The 13,044-nt window shown below is 32.1% G+C and overlaps 1 protein-coding gene across 2 annotated transcripts in view; it reads right to left on the bottom strand.

The window, feature by feature from the left end:
* Positions 1-13,044, bottom strand: part of LOC145738688 (uncharacterized) — a 32,476-nt gene that overhangs the window by 13,978 nt on the left and 5,454 nt on the right. Inside the window, exon 1 of one of the 2 annotated variants that reach the window (XM_081993659.1) lies at positions 5,943-6,402. The exons of the other annotated variant lie outside the window; for it this stretch is intronic. The gene's annotated coding sequence lies outside the window, so the exon portion shown is untranslated. Of the gene's footprint in view, positions 1-5,942; positions 6,403-13,044 lie in introns of those variants that run through there. 2 annotated transcript variants of the gene reach the window in all.

The following is a 13,044-nucleotide window of genomic DNA, read 5'->3' as shown; positions in this document are numbered from 1 at the left end:
CACAGAGTTGTTTTATCATCTTTGTGTGGAATATTGAAGTGCAGTAATTATTGTTCTCCTATTTTACCGTTAATTTCCTGTGGATATTTTGAACATTCATTGTCAAACTAAATTTGACTTTTGACCTGAAATTACAGATTTTAATATTAACTTCCTGGTATATTGATAAATACTTAAATTCTAGCATTTTTGTCGTCAAACAACATCTTTTTAACATTTTGAATTCATCAAAAGTTTCTTTTTCGGTTTATTTTTTCGTTTTTTACCTAGTTTCTTGCAAACAAAATGTTAAAGTTACTGGAAATTGCTACGATGATTTTGGAAGAAACCTTCTGAACTTAACTTTTCAGAGGAACTCGTGAAGAGAGAAAAAAGTGTTGTATTATCAAAATCCTTAAAAAAAAGTGTAAAAAAACAAAACGTGAATATGAGCCACAACGTGAACAACATTGTCATTTATTTCGTACTCTGAATCTAACTTTTCTGTCATTTTTCACTCACTGTCTATTTACTCACAATGAAACCACGCCGCGTTGCCACATTTGCGAAAAGAACTCAACTCAAAAAAAGGGTATCTACATGTTAATGTAAATTTTCGAATTAACCTTATAAATTTGGTCGTTAAATCTACCAGACACTATAATCCATATTAAAACTTACTTTTATAGGTGCAAGTCAACTACTATTCCGCTTTTATACCTTACGATAAGCTTATTTTATTTATTTCGATTAATCTTAAGTTACCGATCATTACGTAATTTTTCTATTTTATTATAAATGACGAATTAAAATTTTATTCGTAGATGTCGAATGTTAATTTAAATTTACGAGCAAAAAGTAGTGATAATCTGAATTACCGTTGTTACATATAGTTTTATTGTTTTTTTATCTCGCTATATTAAAGTATCATTTTAATGGTTCTGTTATGAATAACAACTACTTTTAGCTCTGAGAACATGCATATTCTGCAGAATATCTTGGATACAATAATTACTGAGTAATATTCTCAAACTTTTATTATTATCCGAAATTTTAAAATTTTTTTAAGTTTACTTTTATTTTTAAGCACGTTTTCAAGCTTTCAAGTGGAGTAGTCACATTTTTTGTATTAGTATTATTACCAGATAAAAAAATATTTATTTTTTAGGAAACCTTGTCATAAAATAAAATAACGTTGCTTCTTGTACCAAAAAGTGAAATCGACTTTGTTAATACAAATAAGATGGGAAAGTACAAAAATAAGCAAAAAGTCTCACTTTAAATAGCAAACAAATTTTTCTTATAAGCGGCAACGTCGCATATGTGAAAATATTTTAGATCAATTTTTTCAATAAATTTTCACCCCTTTTTCACACGCAAAAATGTCTCCAGAGCAAATAGATACATTTTGAAGATTTTTCATGATTTAAATAACATATTTATGGGTCTGTATTTAGAAAAATGAAGTCTCGATATCCGAGAAACCAAACCAAATTTGGCAACTGGGTCTTGAAAAATTAAAACTTATATTAAAATATCATCACTTAAGAAGATAATATCTTTTTAAATATAATTTATCTTCTGCTGTACTATAGCAATAGTGACCTATAGCAATTGGGCCACCCTGTATCAGTCCAAAAGACATTTCTGAAACTTTAAAAAGTCTTTTCTTACTTAAATTTAGTGCAATTTTCCGACACTAAAGTCATCTAAAGTGCGCCACTGATAAAATCGAAGTAATTAAACTGAAAAAATGGAACTTGTAACATATGGCCAGGAACGAAACGGTGAGGATTATTGAAGTGGACAGGTGCTATCTTGCCACTCAGAAACATGAACTAGCCATTACTATTTAAAAATCTTTGGTCGTTTAAAATCCTTCAGTTTTTTTGCCGTTTCTCGTACACTTGTTTCTGGTATGTGTTCAATTGAATCGCTTTTTATTGTTTAAATAATATTTGAATGACGAGAGTAAACATTAAGAAGGTCTTCTTTGCTGGTTTTACATTTTTGTCACCTTCTAGTTGTTCTTGAATTTGTTTGTTGTTGCGTCTATTAATAACCTGAATTGCGTAATTTAGTCTTAAACATTTGGTGGTAAGTAAATAATTAATCACACCAAGTGGCATTGAATTATTGATGTTCAAGTGTGTGACACTATGATTAGAAATATTTTTTTGCCTACTTTGTGCGATAAGTACATTTTATTCACCCTTGTACAATATACTATATTAACTGTTCGGTACATTGGTATGGGTCAGATATTTCAATATGGCCAATGTGTGTGTTTTTACGGTCCGAATGGCTCGGTCAACAATTAAGCCAGCTTCAACGAGCCATAATTAGGTACTTCTCTGACTACCAACCAAGTCAAATATTTTGGTAACGTTTAAGTTGCAACGCTACGTCCCCTGGTGGTCAACTGCCTCTTGATATTCTACACGTTGTTTGCTGATATTAAATATGTGCTAATTATACAGTTTACGGATTTTTGTGTTCATAATTAAGAAATTCGAGGGATTTTTTTACGATCCTACTTTGTGTACTTTGGCGTTTAGCAGCGTCTCCACCTTTAATCAGAACGGCACACATCAAGATGAATTCTCTTGCATCCTTCTAATCACCATACCGTGCATTGTTATTGCCCTATATGGAAACCAGGCAATGTTCCATTATTCAAGATTACTTGCATACGGTCCGATTATAAAATTGCTGAAATTTCTATGCGTCTCTGTAATCTGTCCACAATTCACATGCCCTTAATTAGTTACTTGAAATTACTTTACAACCTATCCACTTCTGACTTCCAAGCCGATTTAAATTTATTTGATTATGGCGTTATTTATACAGTATGCGCTCCAATTCCTGCAATTTCCACTGTACTCCGTAGGACCGTAAAGGTTTTGCATTGAGACAAAAATTTCGTTCCAACTGAATATACACAATCAATCAATAATAATACCGGGCGGTCAATTAAATCAGTCATTAAGTAAGTAGGATTTCACTGAAAAAACTGTTTTGAATTTTGCTACTCTGTGTTCCTGCTGAGTTTCAATACGTTCTGGTCATTAAAGATTTTAAGGTAATTTAAATCTCGATTTAGTTCTGGTTTTTGTTTTTTTTTTAAATTTTCTTTTCTAATTTAGATCACTATTTTACGTTTAAATTACCCATGCTGAAACATGCAGTTTGTTTTTGAATGTTATGTAACATTCAAATTTTTATATTTTATTAATCCTTTTCAGAGTGATTTTTTTTTTAATTTAAATTTTTAAATAAGCTACAACAAAATACGAAGCACTAATTAATGGAGGATTGAAAGTTATCAATGCTCCCGACCAAGACCAAGAAGTGACGTGTGTGAATCTGTCAAAGTGACTGTAATGTCATCTGACAGTTGGCTATACAGGGTGGACCATAAGTAATGGGACATAGAGCTACAGCATATTCTTGACATCAAAATAATAAGATTTAGTTAAATTGTCCTATGCCGAAAGTTAATATTAAAAAAGATACAGGGTGTGAAAGTTAAATTTGAATTTTTGATTTTTTATCATATCTTCACGGTCTATTGATATAACGCACTGAAAAATTCTATAGGGGGGTTTTGCCAGGCGGTAAATAGGATGCTTTTATCTATTTTGTAGTGGCCGATAGGGGGCGCTACCGGCAACCATTTCAGCTGCTTAAAAAGACTCAAACTTTTATTTACACAACTGAACCGGCTATACAACTTTAAAATATGATTTTAATAGGGTTTCTAAGTAAAAAGGTATACATGTTCTGAGTCCTAAACCGTTTTCGAGGTATTTAATATTTTAATACTGCATACATGTCCATATGCTAATAGATTAAAAAGTTAAGGGTGAAAGAAAATTTATGTAATTCGTACAAAACATAAAAAAACTAGAATTGGGAGACCTTTTAGATAAATCACACAACAAAAATACCGAAAATAATAGATAATTGATCGCATTCGTATTCTCAGTTTATTATCTGAATGATGAAACAATTTAAACCACTAGAAATTAAAGAATTAGAAATAAAAAATGTTTCTTTTGGACAACAGGTGTTCTACATAGGCAAAATAAAAACTTACTTTGATAAAAAAAATAATTTACTAATTTGAAAGTTGCTCTTTGCAATACCAAAATGTTAAATATCTCGAAAACGGTCAACATTTAAGACCCAGAACAAGTATACCTTTTTACTTAGAATACCTATTAGAATCATATTTTGAAGTAGTATCGCTGGTCCAGTTGAAAAAAAAAAAAGTTTGGGTCTTTTAATGCAGCTGAAATGGTTGCCGGTATCGCCCCCTATCGGCCACTACAAAATAAATAAAAGCATCCTATTTTCCGCCTGGCAAAACCCCCCTATATAAATTTTCAGTGCGTTATATCAAAAGACCGTGAACATACAGTGTGACCCATTTAGAATGGAAACACCCCTATAAAATTTTAGGTTATTAACCGATTTCAATGATTTTTTTTTGAAATAATTAGGAATGAAATGTCTATTATGGGAGAAAATTTTAAATATTTATTTCAGTTTTCCAGGTCATATTACGAGACTTTTTCTTGATAGAAAATGGAGAATTTTATTAGCGATTTTTTTATTGAAAAAATTACTACGGCACTGGATCTATAGTGCTTTCAAATAGCTGTGACCAAATTTTATTTTTATTTTTTTTTTTGATTTTTTTTTGATTTTTTTTTTTTTGATTTTTTTTTTTTAGAAATTAATCAATTAATAAGTAATAATAAACAAGTAAATAGTAACACCATTTCTATGGCAACAGTTGATGCAGGGTGTTCTTTTGTGACCGTTAGCTTAGAGGATTTTGAATTTTAATTTGTCATAACTTTGTTATTAATGAATGGATTTTCATGAAATTTTGGTCACAGCTATTTGAAAGCACTATAGATCCAGTGGCGTAGTAATTTTTTCAATAAAAAAATCGCTAATAAAAATTCTCCATTTTCTATCAAGAAAAAGTATCGTAATATGACCTGAAAACTGAAATAAATATTTAAAATTTTCTCCCGTAATAGACATTTCATTCCTAATTATTTCAAAAAAAAAACATTGAAATCGGTTAATAACCTAAAATTTTATAGGGGTGTTTCCATTCTAAATGGGTCACACTGTATGATAAAAAATCAAAAACTAAAATTTAACTTTCACACCCTGTATCTTTCTTAATACTAACTTTCGGCATGGGACAATTTAGCTAAATCGTATTATCTTGATGTCAAGAATATGCTGTAGCTCTATGTCCCATTACTTATGGTCCACCCTGTATAAGCATCACTTTCAAATTAAAATCTCTGATTGATATCTTGTAATCTGTTGGCCTAAATAAAATGACATTTAGAAAACGACATTTGTTTTTTGAGATATTTTGAACAAAGTGAAGTTTTTGATTTTGCGTAGACCAAAATAATAACACTTGAAAATGAGATTTTTTACAATTTGGAGACGTAAACAGATTGAAACCGAGCAACTAAAGCTGTGGTAAATGTAAAAATTTTATTTTTTAAACGTCAGTATCTCGAAAACAATCTAATATAGCAACTAACCTAACCTATTAGGTTATGATACATGCAATACACTTAATTCATAAATGTAATAGCTATACGGGGTGTCCCATTTAAAATGGGCATTAAAATGCATTTTTTTTGCAAATTTTCAATATTTCTTAAATCTTTTTTATTGCAAAATAATTTGGAGAAAACATCATTTCCAACAAACTTTATTAGAAATGTCCAGTTTTCTATTCTAAGTTTCTACCGAAAATTATAATGTTAACATAATTCTAGTAACAGATTTTTTTTTAAACCTCTCTTGATTTTTTGTACAGGGTGGTCAAATTAGACTGTTTTGAAACCGCATATCGATAAGGCATTTTTTGGATGTTTTTTTTTCTAGAAACGTTTCTAATAAAAATATATTATACCTACCTTATTATGTACAAAATCGGCGAGATAATTTAAGAACTCCGTTCTTCAATTAAAAAAAAAAACTGAAGAAAACGGCCCTTTGTACTGACACCACAGGAATTCGGAGATTCTCCAAAAAATCTGCTTTTGCGCCACCGCTACTCGACCGCCCAGAAAACAAAACGATAACGACCTCTGTGAAGAAAATTGCACGCGATTCGCCGAAAGAAGAAAACAACCGAAGAACGTCCTTGCGCGGCCTTGCGACTGTTAACGCCACCGCTTTACTACGGATGTTTCAGCACGCGGAGGCAAGGCCACTGCGATTTTCTTCCGCGGGCCCGTTCTTCGTTCACTTGTTTCGTTTATTCATCCAATACGGGGATGGGACGGAAGAAAGCGAGGCCCACTACGACCCACGACGATGTCGAAATGAAGAATGAGGCACGCGGTTTCTGCCACCGGCCACTTTGATATTAACGCGTTTTTTCGGGTTGGAGTGGGTTAAGGCAAAATTCAGTTTTCCCTCTTTTTTTATTGCTTCGATCTTCTTCAAAATATGGTGGGGAAGATCAGCAACTAGGAATCAAGGTTCAAAGAAGAAGTTGAACTACGATGTTCGGATCAAAAAAATGTCTATCCAGTTCAACCATAAGATTTCTTCATTTGTCTTTTTTCACTTTCTTCAAAATGTTTGAAACGTTTTCTAGTTTCAGACGTTTTGATTTTAATGACGTCCTCTGAGGATATTCCTAGACAGTTATTTTAACTTAAAATAATAACTTTGATTAAATATGTCTGAGGTTTATTACTCAGAAAGTTCATTTTCCTATCTCTTATATTTGACCATGAAAACCTGTCGAATGAGAGAAAAGCCTAAATGCAAACAAATTTAGAAGAAAAGGTTTTTAAAAAAGAAACTTACTTTTAATGTTTTTAATATTTTAGAAAAACTTCTTCCACTGTAATTCTTGTTAAAAGTTAAAACTCGTACAGGCTCATGGTCAAAATTTGTGCATTGTAGGACTGAGTAATTTTTAGACAAAAACTGTAGGAACTATGCTGAAAATCTTAACAAAAATGAAAAAAACAAAGTTTTGCTGTTAAACTGACTCACCCTGTATATAGGGTGTCTCATATTGGTACCAAGCTAAACCGATCGCAATCTATACAGGGTGTTTCAGAGTTGTTGTGACAAAAGCCTAGGGGAGATTCTCCTGGCAAAATCAAGTTCAAGTGCTTTGTTCTCAAGATACAGAGCAAGCAAACTTGCTCTAAAATTGATTTTTTTTTTTAATTTGAACACTCTGTATCTCGAGAACAAAGCACTTGCGGACACATGTTCTCTTGAATTTTTTGCTTGATTTTTCCAGGAGAATCTCCCCTAGGCTTTTGTCACAACAACTCTGAAACACCCTGTATAAAAACATAAGTATAACCTTTTAATAAACTCGTCACGTCGAAAAGTGAACCAGTTTTGATAGAAATGCAATGTTGTCAATAATTTATAACGCGGTGATAATATAAACAATGTTCAAATATACTGTGAAATATAAACCTTTAGAAACGAAACAAAAACACAATAATTGAATAAATACAGGGTGAAGTACAAAATATCAGAACAAAAATTATAAAAGAACGTGACAATAATTTAAAGAATTGATGATTTGATGCAAAGTGTTGTTGTGCTACTCGTTGATTTTTCGGTGACATCAACTGGCAATTAAGAGAGCAACGACGGTAAAAAGCATTGCTACTCATTAATGTTAGGCTAGAGATATTGGGACTGTTTACTCAACCATTTCGGCAATAATTTTTCTACAGTAACGCTATCAAAAGCATGAAGTAATTTAAACTAGTAACGAGTCAATTGAATTAACTTGGTTTCCTGGCAACATTGTCCAAACTTAATTATATCGTGCTGTTCCGTGAGATTAAACGGTTTAAAAGAAAAAAAAGTGCAATTACTGTCAAGCGCTTCTCATAAAAATACCCCTATTATTAATAATAAGCACACTGGCAATGGTCGAATGATCGTTTTCCTTTCAGAAAACGAATCTTCCCCGCTGGGAAAACGTCTTAACTCCTCGCATGAGTAAAAGCATTGTTGTGTTGCGGTTATAATTAAGATATCGCACATTAATCATCGACTTTGGCTTCTGGTGGTCCGAACACATTCGTGTTCGAAACAATGCACGCAAAATTAGTCGCCGCATATCCGGATTGACATTCAACCGGTTTTTAATTTTTTCTTTTCCTTCGAGGTTTGCGATTGTGCCTTTTCCGATCCGCACGGAGGATGCTAAATTCATCGTTGCAGAAAAATGCCGATCGCAAAAGAAGCAAACGGTTTTAATTTGCCGGAAACCCACGTAACAGATGCATCTCGGCTTTCGAAATTGCCGTTAATCTCTGAGGAACCAATAAGCGACCGAGAAATTACGTTATTGCATTTTTGCGCGTCCCTCATTGTATTTATTATTCGAATTTTGGCACGGTTTTCGAAATTAAATCGTCTTTGTAAATAATAGGTTTTTGGGGTTTTCCCTTCTCTTCTGTCACAAATTTTAATCAGAAGAGCGCAAAATCAACAATCTTAGTTTTGTCGGTTCAGGCATCGTCAGACATCAATAATACCCTTCTAAAGTTCATTGTGCTTACGCATAAAAAACGTATTATTGCCTACATGATTATATTGCTTTTATAAAACTTTCTCCAATCAGTGATTAATACATAGTAAATAAAAAAAAAATCACTCAATAAGATTGTTTAAAAAATAGTTAACGCTACTCTTTGGTTAGTGTTTATTTTAGGTTTATTTAGTTTTATTGTCATTTTCGAACTATTTAGTCAAAATTGTGTTTTTTTACATGGAACACCCTGTATATTCTTGAACAACTGAAAATCAAATTTTTCTGAAAAACCTAAGGAAGATAAAGTCCTCCAAATTTCAATTTAAAAATTCGTTTTATAGCTGAACACTCAAGACTTGTGAGAGTCCAAATTTGTACTGAATAGTCTAAAAACTTGCTATTTACTACTAGGAATAGTCTTATAATTCGTTTTCTCAGACTGCCACCCTGGTCGAGTGCCTGAAACTCGATTTCAAGAACTAAAAACAGTCCAGAAATCAACACAAAGATTGTATTGTGCATGAAACTCATTTTTTACTACTAAAAATAATCTAAAAGTTGACTTTTAAGGCTAGAACTGACTTTACTAGGACTAAAGAGAGTCCAAAAGTCTATTTTCAGGATTTTAATTGGTGTACAACTCAATTTTCTGGACTGGATCAAGTCTAGAAGTAAATTAAATTTTCGCACTATTTCATTTATAAAATTAGTTGACTTTTGGAAATAGTCTTAAACTCGATTTTCAGTCTTAAAAAGCACTAAAAACAGTCAGAATTTCTTACACATGCTACAATTTATTGCCCCTATGAGTGTAGAAGTCAATTTAATAGTGAATAAGCTTGAAATAACAGTTTTAAGACTATGGACGTGTGCAAACTAGCTTTTAGGCCTGATAAGTCAAAAACTTTGTAACGATAGTCTTGAAACCTGATTTGAGGCACTGAAAAACAGCCTTTAAAGCACTAAAAACTGTCTAGATTTTTACGAAATTCTTGAATTTTTAGCACTAATGTGTGACCAAACTTGGAATGCCATTTTAAGTCTATGAAGAATTGTACAAATCGTTTTTTTTAAGTTTGCTATGCCAATAACTGGTTAAGATAGTCTTGAAACTCGATTTTCCAAGCTGAAAGCAGTTTTGAAGCACTAAAAATAGGCCAGAATTCTAAGAAAATGAAAAGCACAGTAAAAAGCACGAAAAGTTAGTTTTTAGTTTTTCTATTGGATTACCATCAGTCACAATAGCTACTGAAGAAAGTTTTCTCCGAGGAAGCATAGAATATCATTCAACGAGTATGTAATGGCCAGTATACGAATTCTACGTAAAAAAGTACTGTTGGGTAAATTACCGGTAAAGTAAATATTGAATTTGTACACAGCATTTGGACAGTTTAAACTTAGATGTAAAAGCCACTTTCGATCAAAGAAAAACATCAACTAATAAATATTGCTAAAGTAAATACACACATAATTTAACCTGAATGTCATGTTAACTTTATGTTTTTGTTCAGAAGAAAGTTTGAAATGAATAATCAACTATCATTTTAATTGTTTTGCCTTATTAAAGGGCCAATCGGTGCATGGCAAAATAAAACAGATGTTTTTCCACCAATCATCCTTACAGTATTAATTGATAATTTACTCAATTGCGCGCACTCTCTAAAGAAATTTAAAAATCAAAGAAATCAACTCTCTAGAACCGTTCCTTAATGAATCTTTATATCTGCTCGGCACAATTACGATTGTGATAAGTTTAATAGCTGCCTAATGCCTTCAAACATCCTTCAGTAAATTGTTGCCATAAATCAGCCGACTAGAAGAAGCCGCGTTATTTATATTGGCCTTTTTTGCTCCGATTTTAATTGTTTGCATGAAAGCCACTGTCGTAAAGTTAGAATAAAATGCACCACTTTGCTCTTATAACGCTACAAGCCATTAGACGCTTTCTTTTGATCGTCATCAACAACGTTTATTGCCCGCATGAAGGCTAGCGAATTGGCATTCTGTCAACGGAGGAAAAAGTTTACGACCGTTTTAATGTTCAATCATGTCTTTGAAATGTTTTATTCATAATTTTAGAAAAACGAAGGCAAACATTCACACCTCAATCGAACGATTTAAACCGTTTAAAACATTTTTGCGCACTTTTACACACAAAAGCTTGTAATACATTTAGTATAGGAAACTCCTCTTATTATGCTTGAATTGATTGGCTGGTTTACGATTAAAACGTTGTGATCAGTTAATGTTTTTCTGTACAAACATTTGAAAAAAGTGAACAAATTAAATTGTCCTAAAACGAAGAAAGAACAAATTGGATGTATTTCTGAATTTTTTGTTTTGCCTGGAAAGCACTTCTATAGTAAAAAAATAGGTTTAAGACCGAAAATGACAGCTCTAGCATAGAAAAAGATAATCCGAAATTAAATTAGTTAATTAGTATTTGAGAAAGGAGTAATGTAAAATATGATGATTTATTTGTGGTTCTAAAAGCCTACTTAAAACCGTTGTAGAAATTAATTCGAACATAAACATTGTATAGTTACAATAAAAAGTATTAAAAAGAAAATTAAAATGTCCTGAAAATCTTTGGGTAGCCAAGAAACAGATCCAAACAAACCAAAAGCTTTAAAAAGTCAATTTTTTTTATCGTTCTCTAAACGTAAACAATGAAAGATAAAAGAAAATAACAGAGAAATTCCAAAAAGTGATGTAAATTAGACAGGATTGAAAATAGAATCACTGAAAACTTAAAGAAGAGAAACATTAAAAGAATTCATAACAAATTACAGTTTTTATATTTTTACCTAACTGTTTATGAGTATTTTCATAGAGCACTAATCTTACCTAAGATTTGTTTAAAGAAGAAAACGACGCTAATGCCTGTTCAATGTCACATGAAAATAATTTATAATAAAAAAATGATATTTATTTGTTTTTTTCATTTTCCCACACTTCTTTTTGATCCATTTCATATTTTTGTGGATCATTCATTCAATTTCCTTTCCAAGATTTCTAAGTGCTAGTAACCTAGTTAGGTTAGGTTACTGTTTTCTTTGAGGTGGTATAAACTATTCAGGTATTTTAGTACTATTTAGATTTAGACGGTGTGTTCAAATGTTTCTCCAAGTTCTCAAAGAAAAAAATTGTTAAGACTAGACTAGAGTTTTTTCATCGATTTATCACTTGATTTGATTTGATTCTCTAAAAGTGATACATAACCTAGTGGCTACTGGAGCTTAAAATCACTTTTCAAACATAAAATTTTTTGAAAACAATTTTTCCATCAAACTTATTAGAATCTAAAGAACTGAAAATCTACAAACACCTACAGATACTCATAAATACGCAACTTAATTTCACGGCTCGTATCGTCCCACGTAGAAGAAGAAGCGGACCCACAACTCAACACTTTTCAATTTGTCGCCAATAACTTGGTAGGAATTAAAAGAAATTTATTGCAATTGTGTAATTCCAGGCGTCATCCTGGTATCCGTTTAATTATATAATAATCAACCACTTTGCATCTGTAAAATTAATCGGTTATTATAATGTGGGAAACGGGGTTTAGTAGTTTGATTGATTGAGGATGGTGGTTGATGATACAGAAACGTTGTCTTGGGCGTCCACCCAGTATAAGAAATGTCAAGAGTGCAGCTGTATTTATTAATCCATTACGTCGTTGAGGCGAGTGAAGGCAATTTAGTCAAGTGGACAATAATTGCCTTTTGATAATTTAAATACTGGGTGGACCTTTAAAATTTTTTTGTCTCTTACTTACACATATTGCTATAGCAACTAATCAGAATAAAAAGCACGTCCACCCGTTCTTCTTGTAATACTAAAAATCAGTCACAACTTGTCTTCGATAACACTGGTATGTCAATCTCCACTAGAAATCCATTTAAATCCTAATAAAAACCTTTTTTACTCGACTTGAAAGATCCTGTTTAACCAAACAACCGGTCATATCACCATATGGTAATTTATCCAATTTATTAATGAGTCGTAATTAAACCGCTCGCAATGGTACTATAGCTTATTTTGCAAATCGGTTTTTCTTGGTGGATGAAGTGGTACCAAGGTACCCAAGTAACGGTACAACAAACGCCCGATCTCTACAAGAAACCTGAAACCACTTTAATGAAATGTTTGATCAGCGTTAACGATATGTTTTCATTTCGACTGGATTACCTATTTGTTGGGAGATTGTCCTGCTAACAGAGTGACCTGCATATAATATGGTGGCCATATTGCAACGAGCAGAATTCCAATCTGTCAGTATATTTATAGTGCAGTGATTACCACAGCAGGAAGCGGTTTATCATCGGCGTCTTTAAAACTATAGAGAAACGAGAAGAAAATCACTTAACTGAGCTTAAATATTTCAAAGAAGAATTGGCCGGATCACCCGACAATGCGGTTACTGTTATGGTTTATTATCGTATTTGCGTTACTTATTCTGACAAGCTATCTTGGTTAATTTTATA

The sequence above is a fragment of the Ips typographus genome, linkage group LG1 (assembly GCF_016097725.1).
Source record: "Ips typographus isolate SLU linkage group LG1, UJ_Ityp_2.0, whole genome shotgun sequence".
Classification (NCBI taxonomy): Eukaryota; Metazoa; Arthropoda; class Insecta; order Coleoptera; family Curculionidae; genus Ips; species Ips typographus.
The sequence above is the reverse complement of the archived record's forward strand: the minus strand, read 5'-3'. Positions and strand labels throughout refer to the sequence as shown.